Raw genomic sequence first — 12,567 nt, forward strand, 5'->3', positions numbered from 1 at the left:
TGAGAGGGTGTGAGACCCTGCAACAGGGACTGCCCTTGTGGCTTTAAGAATGCCCCTCTGTAGGTGTCCTGGAGGGCATTGCTCTAGGATGCCACAGGGCTCCTGTTCTCTTGGTTAGCCTGTCCCCTGAAGACCCTGTGGAGGAAGTCAGAGTGTGCCTTTGGCTGCCACCTGCCAGCCCTGCCTGGGACCACTCTCCTTACATCAAGACCCTTGCTCCTTTGTTCCTCTCTTTTTTTTTTTTCTGGGTTTTTTTTTTTTTTTTGGTGAAGAAGATTGGCCCTAACATCTGTTGCCAATCTTCATCTTTTTTTTTCCTCCCCAAAGCCCCAGTTCATAGTTATATATCACAGTTGTAAGTCCTTCTAGTTCTTCTATGTGGGATGTCACCACAGCATGGCTTGATGAGTGGTATGTAGGTCTGCACCCAGGACCTGAACCCGTGAACCCCAGGCTGCTGAAGTGGAGCATGCAAACTTAACCACTAGCCACCAGGCCAGCCCCTCTGTTCCTTTCTAAGACAACTCCTCGCCCCCAGGGAAATGAAGAGTCACCTGGCCCTAACAGCTCTGTCCATGGCTTTCCAGGTCAATAACAGAGGTGAGACTTCATGCAGCCTCCTCTCATCTGAAGTAGCTGTCTTCCTTATTTTATTCCTCATACAGGATTTTTACCTATATTCCCAACAGGGCCTGGGACTCCTCTCTCTGCTGAACTAGGGCAGCCAGTCCTTAAACCAAGGCCCTCATCTACTGAAACCATGCAAGCTGAAGTCAGGGGGCACCTGAATCTGTCAGCTCTGCCCTGGACCTCCGTTGGGGGTTAACTGGTCCCCATATCCTCACACGAGATCTTCGTCTTGACACCTGACCGGTCCTGAGACTCCACCTGAGACGATGCCCTTCACACCAAGGTCCTTGTTTAAATGGAACCTCGGAGTTGAAAGTTCAGGGTAAGCCAGATCCTGCCAAAGCTGTCTAGGGCTTACAATGCCTGGGAACAGGAGCAAGATGCTACAGATTCCACGGTTCTCCATTGGGTCATTAGCTCAGTCCTCACTCATGATTCTGGCTTTGGCTTGGGGTAGGACTTTCAACTCTTCACTCTACTGAGTTGAGTCAACCAGGGCCCAGATCAAGGCCCTCACCTCCCTGAGTCACTAGAGGAGAAGTTGGGGCACATCACATTTGGCTATACCTGCCCAGGGCCTCCCAGAGCTAAGAGGAGGGGTAGGGTTCTGGTCCGTCCCCTTTTGGGGAGAGGTCTCCTCCTTAGCACTCAGGATCCTCACCCTGGACTCCACCCTCTACAGAATTGGGGTCAACTGCTTAGGCCAAGGCCCTCCTCTCCCCCGTGCCCTCCAAGCGAGGTTGGCCCCACACCTCTGCCAGGACTCCCAGAGCTGGAAGGAGGGGGCCGCTAAGCAGTACTCTTGGTTATGTGTCAGTCCATATTCAGGGTCTCCACCTTCACACCTGACCGGTCCTGGAACCCCGCCCTCTAGTGGAGTTTGGGCCCCTCAGATCAAGGTCCTCAGCTTCCGGGTTCCCCGAGGTGAAAGGGGAAGCCACATCCGTCCAAGGCTGTACGGAGCCTCGGAGGGCTCACAGCAGGGGCGGGACTGTTTGGGACCCCACTGATACGTTTCAAGCCTGGGCCTCCTCCCTCAACTGATGTGGGTGCATCAGCTTCACACCCGAGCCCTCACTTCCCGTAGTCGCTAGAGAGAAAGCCCAGGACCTGCATCTGGCTATCCCTCCTGCCTGGGGCTCCCAGTCCAGGTCGCTCCTCCCCCCCGCCATTTTGGGGGAGATGTCCCCTCATTAGCACTCAGGGTCTCACGAGGACTCCAGTTAAATCTCAGGTGTCCTCCTTCAGTTGAACTGCGGAGGCCGCACTTAGACCGAGGCCCTCCCCTCCGTAGTGCCCTCCACCCACAAGTAGGCCCAAAAATTGTTTTGGGACCCGGCCCCGCGCTGATGCTAAGGCCGGACTTTGTGGGCTCCCTTAGTGACTGGCAGGGTAGTCAAGTACTTAAGTCCACATTCAAAGTCCTTACTTTGACACCTGACGAGCCCTCGGAATTACACTCTCCACCGACCAGAGGTTGCGCCCTTCAGACCCAGTCCTCAGCTTCTCAAAACTTCCAAGGCGGAAGTGAGAGTAAGCCACATCCAGCCAAGGCTGCTAGGGGTCTCCAGGGCTGTCAGCAGGGGTGGTTCAACGGAAAGCCAATGATATCAATCGGAGCCTGAGACTCTGCCCCCTACTGACTCGAGTCCGCCAATCTCACACCCTCCCTGAGTCCCTAGAAGGGAAAGTCGGGCCGTCCCACCTCTGACTGCCGTGCCTGGGAGTCCCAGGGGCTGGCCTCTGGGCGGCCTCCTCTTTTGGGGAGAGGTTGTCGTTTCAGTATTCGGGGTCCTCACCTGATCTCCAGTTAAGGTCCAAACTCCTCCCTGTGCGTAACTGGGCCTGCTCCTTCTCTACGGAGGCCCTCCCCTCCTCTTACCCTCTACGCAGAAACGAGGAGCTTCTGAGCTGAGCGCTCTGCTCGACTTCCTGAGAACAGAGCGCTAGGAATGTGTGACTGACTCTCTGTTGGCGGCGGTTCCCTCGTATCACTAGGTCCTCACCTTGACTCCTGTTAGTTCTTGGGTGTACTCGCTCTGCAGAATTGGGGTCCACTCCCACTAGACCAAGGCCTTCCTCTACCTGAGACCCTGCAGGCAGAAATGCGGGGGCTCCTCAACCTGCAACTCTCCCTGGACCTCCCGGGTCACAAGAGGGGGGAACTTACAGTGCTTCCTCTGTTCGAGTGTGGGTAATTCCCTCATTGCTTCCTAAAATTCATCACCTTGGCACCTGACTAGTCCTGGAACTCCTTTCTTGGAGGAACTGAGGCTGCACCCCTCAGATCAAGGCCCTCACCTGCTGGGACTACAGAATTAGAAATCAGTGTGAGCCAGATCTGAGCCACAACCGTTAGAGACCTCCAACAGGGGATAGTCAAGGCAGGACTCTATGGGACCCCGCTGTTCTGGCTGGGTCCTTCCCTCAGAGGCTTGTACCCCTCCCGCAACTGACCTGAGGTGGCCCTCCTTAGACCAAGGCACTTATGTTCCTGTGAACCCTGAAGGATAATTAAGGGGATGCTCACAGGCCTGCCTGGGACCCTATAGGTCTTTGAGCAGCCATAGGCTGGTCTCTGTGGGTTGACTATATTCTGGAGTGTTGGTCTCCCCATTCCTCTTACATGAGGGTCCTCATTTTGGCTCCTATCTCCTTGATTAAAGGCTTCCTGGGAAAGGCCACATCCCATCAAACTCTTAAGCGGTTTCTCCACTGTGAACCTTACAGAAAATAGTTCCTTGTCCCAGATTTATGAGATGAGGACGCTGTAGCTCAAGGCAGGAGGCCCAGGACAGGTGGTGGACTGTCAGAGATAAAGCCAGCTGATCTGTTCCTTCTCTTCACCAGCCACACTTAGCCTCCTATGTAACTTAGGTTCTAATCTGTTGACTTTCCACAGGGAAGGGACAGCGTCTCAAGATTTTGTGAGCCCCTGTTCTTTTGAGGTGATCGGACGTTGCATATGTAGATGATCATGTGGTCACCAACTATGATCTCTTTTTTTTCTTTATTCTTACTCCTCATTTATTTTGGTATTCTTATTGCGCTAGCTGTGTATTCCAACCCCGTAGTTTGTACGCAGTCTTCCTTCTTACTGCCTGAGATACATTTTGGAGTAGGGAAAAGACATGAACAAGGCTGGCGTGAGTGGGATAGTGTGGGAACAGTTTTATTTAAAATAAGGCATGCTTGGGGACTGTGCATTAGAAAGATTACTTTTGTCTCTGTATGTCTTTCACCAGCATATTTTCTACTCAAAATGAACCCCTATGCTGTGAACTGAATGTTCATACCTGCCAACACTCAAATTCATATGTTGAAACTTTAGCCCCGAAGGTGATGTTATTAGGAGGTGGGGCCTTTGGGAGGTGATTAGGTCATGAGGGTGGGGTCCTCATGAATGGGATTAGTGCCTTATAAAAGCAGCCCAATGGGCCAGCCCCAGTGGCCTAGTAGTTAAGTTCGGTGCACTCCACTTTGGCGGCCCAGGTTCGGTTCTGGGGTGCAGACCTACTCCGGTTATCTGTCAGTGGCTGTGATGTGGCAGCAGTTTACATACCAAAAAAACAAAAGAAGAGGATTGGCAGTGGATGTTAGCTCAGGGTGAATCTTCCTCAGCCAAAAAAAAAAAAAAAAGAAAAAGCAGCCCGAGAAAACTCCCTTGTTTCTTCCACTGTGTGAGGACACGGTGAAAAGTCACCGTCTGTGAACCAGGAAGCAGGCTCTCACTAATAATCGAATCTGCTGACACCTTGATCTTCGACGTGCAGCCTCCGTAACTGTGAGAAATTTTTGTTGTTTATAAGCCACTCAGTCAATAGCGTTTTTATTATAGTAGCCGGAACAGACTAAGACACCTTGTAACAGGTTTGACCACACACAGTGATGTACATTAAGGAGCTCTTAGAAGGTGCGCTTCTCTGTGGTTACAGGCCAGGGAGCCCTGGTTCCTTTCACCCACATCTGGAGCGGGCATAATTTTGTTAATAATAGTGAATTGTGCCAACATTAGTTGATGCTGCTAATCAGGGTGTTTTCCTACAGTTTGGATTTGCAAATTGGACAGCTCCCTCTTACAGACACCGACCTCTATTCAGATGCTTACACCTTATTAACCTCAAGATGCTCACTAGCCCACAGCATGGAAGAAGGAGATCCAAGTACAGCTGGAAAATCAGTCCTGGCATAAGAAAGCATTTTCACTGTTGAGGAGTGACTCTGCACTGCAAATGGCAATCATTTGTTTGAGTGCGCTATTGGGAATAAGTAAGATAAATATTAATATTTGCCTCCAAGGCAGAATTGATGAGCTCTGACTCTTCCTGCTTCACTTTGTCTGCCCACGCTGTAGGCTGTGGTTGTGAGACTGACTATACAGAGCTCCACAAAGGGAGTTCTGTGGGTTTCTCTCATCGATTTGGGCACTATAATAGACACTAGGGATGGAAAGAAGGAAGGAAAGAGAGAGAGAGAAGAAGTAGAAGAAGAAGAAGAAAAGGAAGGAAGCAAGCAAGCGAGAAAAAAAGAAAGAAAAGATTCCTGCCTCTGAAGCACTCTCTTAGTCTCATGAGGGGTCAGCAACTACGGCTGGCCAAATCTAGCCCACCACTTGGTTTTTGCAAATACAGATTTGTTAGAACACAGCCACATTCGTTCATTTACATGTTATCTATGGCTGCTTTCATACTACAATGGCAGAATTGAGTAGTGTTGATATAGACTGTATGTTCCACAATGCCTAAAATATTTACTATCTGGCCCTTTACAGAAAATGTTTGCCAATCCCTGATCTAGTGGGAGAGACCAGCATTCACACAAGTAAATGTAGTTCAAAGCAGGATATGATAAAGGCTAGGACCCGTGTAGAAAGTGCTATGCGAGCCCAGGAGAGCAAGAAGGCTCAATGAGAGAGAACATTGTTGCTGAGCTTTGAGGAATGGGTTAGATTCAGGCCATGGGATCCAAGAGGACATTTCAGTTGAGGTGATCCTCAACCTTGTCTTCTCACTGCCATCACTTGGGGAGCTTTGAAATAGGGATGCCTGGTTCTCCCCTCCCAGAGATTCTGACTCAATTGTCCTGAGTCAAGGCCTGGGCATCAGGATTTTTTAAAGCTCCCCAGGGGACTCTAAGGGCAGCCCAAGTTGAGAAGCACCAGGCCAAAGAGGTGTGAGGGAATGATTAGGAGCAAAGTGCGAATGGAAGAGATCTCTAGGTGCGCCGGGGGTGGTGCAGGGGGAGATAAGCTTGGGAAGTAGGGAGTTGACATCCAGGTCAGAGAAGTTGGATTTTGTCCTAGGAAAAGAGCCCAAGAACAGAATGTGGGCATGAGAGCAACATGATCAGAGGGGTGCATAGGAAGCATAATGTAAAAGATGTGTGAAGAATAAATAAAAATAAGAGTGCGTTAGGGACTATTTGCAAGAGTTTACGCAAAACAAGGAGCATATCTTATCTAGGGCAGTGACATGTGGCTAAGCAGATTCAGGGGTGAGGGTAAGATTATAACAGCTTGGGCGTCACATGGGTACTAGCCCATCAGAATGGGCTCCACTCTCCAGTCCTGGAGCCCCCAGCTCTGGGGGCTTGACCTTTTAGTTTCTGGATCGTGGAGAAGTATGGGGTCCTGGAGGAGAAGTTAAGGCTACAGGGAGGCACCTGAGTGCTCAGACCAGCAGCTCTTTACCCATGAGTGAGAAAGTATCTTTCAACTAGATGAATATAGCCGTTGGGAGATGAGTTCTTTTTTTTTTTTTTGAAGATTGGCCCTGAGCTAACGTCTATTGCCAATCTTTTTTTTTTTTTTCTTCTTCCTCCCAAAACCCCCCAGTACATAGTTGTATATTCTAGTTGTAGGTCCTTCTAGTTGTGCTATGTGGGATGCCACCTTGGCATGGCTTGATGAGTGGTGCTAGGTCCGTGCCCAGGATCCGAACCAGTGAAACCCTGGGCCGCCGAAGCGGAGTGCAAACTTAACCACTTGGCCACGGGGCTGGCCCCTGGGGAGGTGGATTCTTATACCTGAGACATTTGGGAGGAACATTTATAGACCCTGGGGACTAGGAGGATGTGGGTGATACTAAATGGGTGGAGCCAGAGATGATGGTAAGGTTTTGAGTTTCGACGATTTGGGGGATTTTTGACAGCCATTATAGGGCAAACAGAACAGAGGAAGAGGTGAAGGATCTTGAGATAGAGTGATTTTGGTTTTGAATATAAATAACCAGTTGGCATCAAAGTGGGACTGGCCTTTACTCTTAGGCACCTGCACAATTTGGAGTGACTCCTTTTCTATGTTCACTTAAAATGTGCAAAAAGGCAGAAATTTCAAGACACCATGAGACCGAGAGAACGGTAAGGGAGTTGCTGCCCCTTTGTTCTCTTCACAAAATTCAGATAGGACCAAACTGTTTTAGCCTTTGGCTTGTGAGATGCTTTCCCTTTTCATTTGCTCAAGCCGGTCTGCACCCTCCCGCTCTAAAAGAACAGCAAAGAAGGTTTTGCTTGCAGTCAGGATTCTGCTTCTGAGAGGGCAGGTACACTGGACCTTTTAACAACCTCTTCTGACTTAGATAAAATTGGAACAACAACATCTAATCAGAAACCCAATACCTTCTTTGAGTTGGGTTTAATGGGCAGATAGCTCTCAGTCCTTTGAAAAAAACAGTAAGCAAGAAGCAGATACAGGTTTTTTTTGGACAAATGTTTTTCACAGGAACTTGGGAAGCATGACGTGTCCTACTAGTTGCTATCAGGTAAAACTAGGCTTTCTGGGCAAGGCATGACGTGAGTACAACAGACCATAGCCACTGTTGTATTTGTACACACATTCGTAAACCACAAGAAAGGAAAAATAATCAATTGTGTGGTGAGTTCCAAGATGACTGTAGGCTGATAAGGGTGAGCAGTCCTGCAAGGCTGAAGTCCTGAATTCATGTTCTCCCAGTCCTTGGAGAGCAGAGATGGGGCACTGGGGGACCTTGCCACTCTGTATGGACAGAGTTTAGGTCCAACTGACTAAGGTGGTGAACACAGGCCACATCAGGAAAGGGATTCCAAGGCTCTCCACTCAAAAGTTTTGGGGAGATGTGTAGACAGCACCAGGTGGCACAGAGAAAGTATCAAGCCCAATATGGATTTACATATAGAATTACTGTGATATGGACATCACAGTAAGTGATGTTCTCCGTCAGTGGTCACAAATTTAGTATGCAAGGTGGGAAGGTGGGAAGGGACACTGGGAAACACACAGGTTAGGTGGCAAAGTTGACAAGTGATCTGGAGCAAAATGCTTGACCTCTCTGATCTCAGCTCTGGGAAGGGGAATGTGCTTTTAGAAATTCCTTTTATGATAGTGAGCACAGTTCCGTCCATGTTCAAGCGACAGGACTCCTGCTTTTGTCTCGTTTTCTTGACAAGATGTTATCCCATCTCTCTTGTATTAGAAGCCATTGTTTATCTATGAACCAGTGAACAGGAAGGTTCTCTGCCTGGTGTTTTACAGGATAGTCCCGCATGGATTCATCTTCCCTCTAGCAGAAGGGCCTGATGAACCTCTCCTCATCCACATTATCTCCAAGCCAATTAATTTTCATTTTCCCAAAGTGAAAAATGAGTAACTCGTCAAATCATGACACTTCCCTTTAACTTCCTCGCTTTTGAGATGTGGGGTTGTGTCTGGGCATTCTCTAGGATGTCTTCCAACTCCAATAATCCATGACCCTAAGAGAATATTAAATTCTAATATTACAATTAATAAAGCTTTCTTTTCTGAGATGGTAGGCAGCACACTTACAAAGAGAGAGTTCAGAATTTCTAAGAGGAAAAATCACCTGGGCTTCAGGTGGAGGCAATTAACATTGACCAACCTTAAATGTTAATCTGGATTTTTGGGCCCTGGGTGTCTCAAAGATTTTAGTCTGCCCATCTTCCTACCTAATTCCGGAAAACTAGAGATACAAGGTCTACTTTAGGCACAACTCTGAAGCATCATTTTCTGCTGTTTAAAGTGTTACACTTTCAGAGAGCATTCACAGTTTAGCTGTGGGCTATACACACCACACATCAAGGGGATGGGGTGCAGGGCAGTGGAGGTGGTGAGATATCTGGGGAGCAGAGAGCCTTCTCCCAAGATGACTCCATGGTGGTGGTTGTACACACCCACACACTCTGGGGCCCCCCTGGCATGGCTGTCACCATGTCCCTCAAGGAATTTGTTGGCTGTCTCTGATAGGCATGTCTGGTTACCTCTTCTCACCTAGGGTGTAGGGAGCTGGCACAGCTCCCATTTGTAAGCCATGGTTGTATCATTTCTTTACTTCTTTCCTGCTTTCTGATGATTAGGATTATCCCAGAAAACAAAGGCTCTCAAACTTTGGCATTCAAGCCCTAAAGAGCCCAATTTGGAATAACTGAAAATTATAAAGGTATATGCTGTTTGTTCCTGCAATTCCACATTTAGGATTCTTTCCTAAAGCAACGCTTGCCCATGCATGAAATTGTATATGTTATTCATTGCAACATGGTTCATAATAGCAAAATTCTGGAAACAAACTAAATGTTCATCACTGGGGACTAGATAAATAAATTAGGAGATACTACACAGATGTAAGAAAGAACGAGGAAGAGCTTTGTACGATGATATGGAAAGATCTCCAAGATATGGTGTGTAGTGTAGCAAGCAAGGGGCAAAACAATGCATATAGTATGCTACCATTTCTGTAAAATGGCAGAGAGATGCAGGAAAACATATTTGTACTTATTTGCATATGCATAGAAAATGTCCAGTAGTATACATATATAAGAAACTAATAATCGTCACCCATTGGAGCAGAGTGGTGATAGATGCTGGGAACTGTGAGGACAGGGAACAGCGGTAGCCTAGTGACTTCTCACTGAATATCTTTCTATCATTTTAATTTTGAACTATGATAATGGCTTATTTATTCAAAACAAATACATATTTTAAAAGTTTGATGAAACAAAACTCTAGTGTTCTGAGGAATCACCTGGAGTGCTTGTTTTAAAATTTAGATTTCTAGGCCACACTCCCAGATGTTCCAAGTCAATAGGGAATTAGGGAATCTGCATTTTGCAACAAGCAGCCTGGGTGGTTCTGATGTAGAGGGGTCCAAAGAACCAAGGAACATTCATGCAACAGCTCTAGTTTTATTGAACACTGAATACATGCATCTGTCCATTTCATAAATTATGCTTTATTATATTAAGAAATAAAACACATTTCTTATCTTCTACAACTTGACTATTCAGCTTACTACATGGGATTTGACTTAATGTCATACAGACCAAGTACAACGTGATAGAAGCATTGGAAACATTTCTTGAAAAATAAGAATACAATCACTGAGCACATTTCATAGAATTTTACATGGTCACACAGTTAAGTTTGCACATTTAAAAGGATCTGAGTCATTCGTATTAATATTGCGAATTTCTTATAAATAATTCATTAGTCTAAGGAGTCTAGGCGAAGCCAAGCCATGACATTGTTTACACAAAGTACCGCACCTGGAACTTGTTCTGAGTTATTTAACACAGAGCACATTTTTAATGCAATAAATATTTACAGTTAATAGTAATGAGTACAATTATAATTTACAAAATATGGGTCTAATATTTAAAACAAAACAGAAAATGACATTAAAGAAGCTTGTGCCATGTATTTTTACAACTCACCAAATTGATCATTTCAACAAATTTTATTACCCAAAACCCTGCTGACTTGGATGCAAGAAAGGCCATGTTTGAATCAGTTAAGCCCAGATCACAGAAAGCAAATCTTTTCAAGAAAATCAGTTTTAATTTCCTAATGTTGTACATTAGCAATATTGATATACCAATATCAATAGCTAAAACTGAAGCGAAGTGATGAAAAAATTCGGATTCACAACAGGCCCAAATTATATAATCTAACGACACTGAAATCCTGAGTTATACCAAAATTTTCAAGCTTGTCTGAGAATTAATGAGGTGTTGAATGTGTGAGGTTTTACTATGCATTAAACTAAGCCTTTTAAAAGACCCGAAAATTATGTGAGCCCTTCCATGTCATTATATGGCTCTGGGAATGAATTTTCAATTTGGGGGAAAATATGGAAAATAATCTTATCTTCTAGAATGTGAGCTCAGAGAGGGCAGAGAGACAGTGGTGTCTGGGTTTATAACAGGGCACTTAGGGGTAGGCACTCAGATACCTAAATCCATACCTGAGCGCATGACTCAGCCTCTTAGTCCAGGGGATATTTTTCTGTTAGAGGCTATTCATGTAGCCCGGGTCTCCAGGCTCTGGGAAAGCATCCACTGTCATTTCTTACTCTCGCCAGGGGGAAGTAGGGGAATGGGTGATTCCACCTCTTCCTGACACCTTTTCTCCAACTAATCCTGATTCAAAGAAGGATGCCTGGCTTGACTGTTCTTACTTGGGTCCTCTCTGTGCACCTGGCCCTTTGCCAAGGTTTGTTCTCCCCAGTTAGTCACAGAACAAGGTGGGACATTCTTCCCAAGACTTTCCGGGAATTGTGTCTCTGGAGGCAACTGAACTAAGTAGAGTACTTCCTGCCCACCTACTCTGTGGTGCATTTCAACTTCTACCTGCAGCGAGTCCTTAACTTATGTACTTAGAAACATCTTCGGTGCTCTTTGTGTATATTCTTTGACTCTATCACTAGTTCAGGTCTTTGGACAAAATCTAGAGTAGGGAACAGTATTGCCTATTAGGTACTGTGAACTTAGTTTCTTACATGGGCTAGATTTGGGAAGCAATGCTGCACAGTGGAATGGACATGGACTTAACAGAGATCCAGGTCTACCTTAACACTCTGCCATTCAACTGTGCCATGTGACCTTGGGATCAGGAAGTAATCTCCCGAAGCCTCAGCTTCATCATCTGAAGACCCTTCAAGGTACTTGTGAGGATGAAGAGCAATGTGCTTAGCACTGCATTTGGCACTCATTGGTGCTTGGTGAAGTTGAGCCCCTTCCTTCCAGCACTTCTAGAGCCACAGAACTCCATTCAGGTTTCAGACAAATATGGTTGTTTTGTGGCTTGTGTTTTTGCTCCCAAAGATCCTGCCTTTCTAATCAGCCTTCCACTTCATTGTGACGTGGAATGCTGTTCCCACTAATATGCCTCTCCTGGGCAACCAACAATGTCACTGTTCACTCCCTTGTGCCAAATTAAACAGACTCACTTTGGGGGTCACAGACTATCCTGTAAACTGGGGAAGCGATGATCAGCACTGTTCTTCAATGTCACAAAATGGGCCATGAGAATGCATGAAATCAGATTAAGTTGAATCATATGAAATCACCTCTTTGTAGGTCAAATATGGTCCAATATTGGCAGTTTCACATGTTTCAGCCTCATAGTTCCATGGGCCTTTTAATCTAAGCGTAGATGGTCACTAGTAAATGTCACTTACAAATTTCCATAGAAAAGGATGAAAAGCAGCTCGTTGGCCAGCAGAGAAGGCTTGGCAATGAGACGATGAGTATAAAAGTGCTTTATAGACCATGAACACTAGGTAAATACAAAGTATTTTTTGAACTAATCATGGACATGTACTATTTTAACCCAAGAACTCTTAAACTTTTAAAAGAATCAGAACACATTTCTAACATAAAATTTCACAAGAGAAAAGTCTGTGCTCAATGTGCTATTTGTTGATTGCTATGGATATTTTCAGCCGGAGTTAATACTTAGCCCCCCCCACCTAAAAAAGCGGTGTCTTTGAAGGCCCAAGTTATGGTAAGAGATTGCTTAATATTAAATCTCTTGTGTTTGTGTTGGGTGCAGGGTGGGAGGGGTGTTGAGGTGTGGACCAAGAGGAATGACCATCCAGATACAGAATAAAGTAGAACTTGTTAGGGCTTGGCTTTATTGAATAGCTTACACAAAGCCTGGTCCCAGGAGAG

Source organism: Equus quagga, chromosome 10 (assembly GCF_021613505.1).
Source record: "Equus quagga isolate Etosha38 chromosome 10, UCLA_HA_Equagga_1.0, whole genome shotgun sequence".
Lineage (NCBI taxonomy): Eukaryota > Metazoa > Chordata > Mammalia > Perissodactyla > Equidae > Equus > Equus quagga.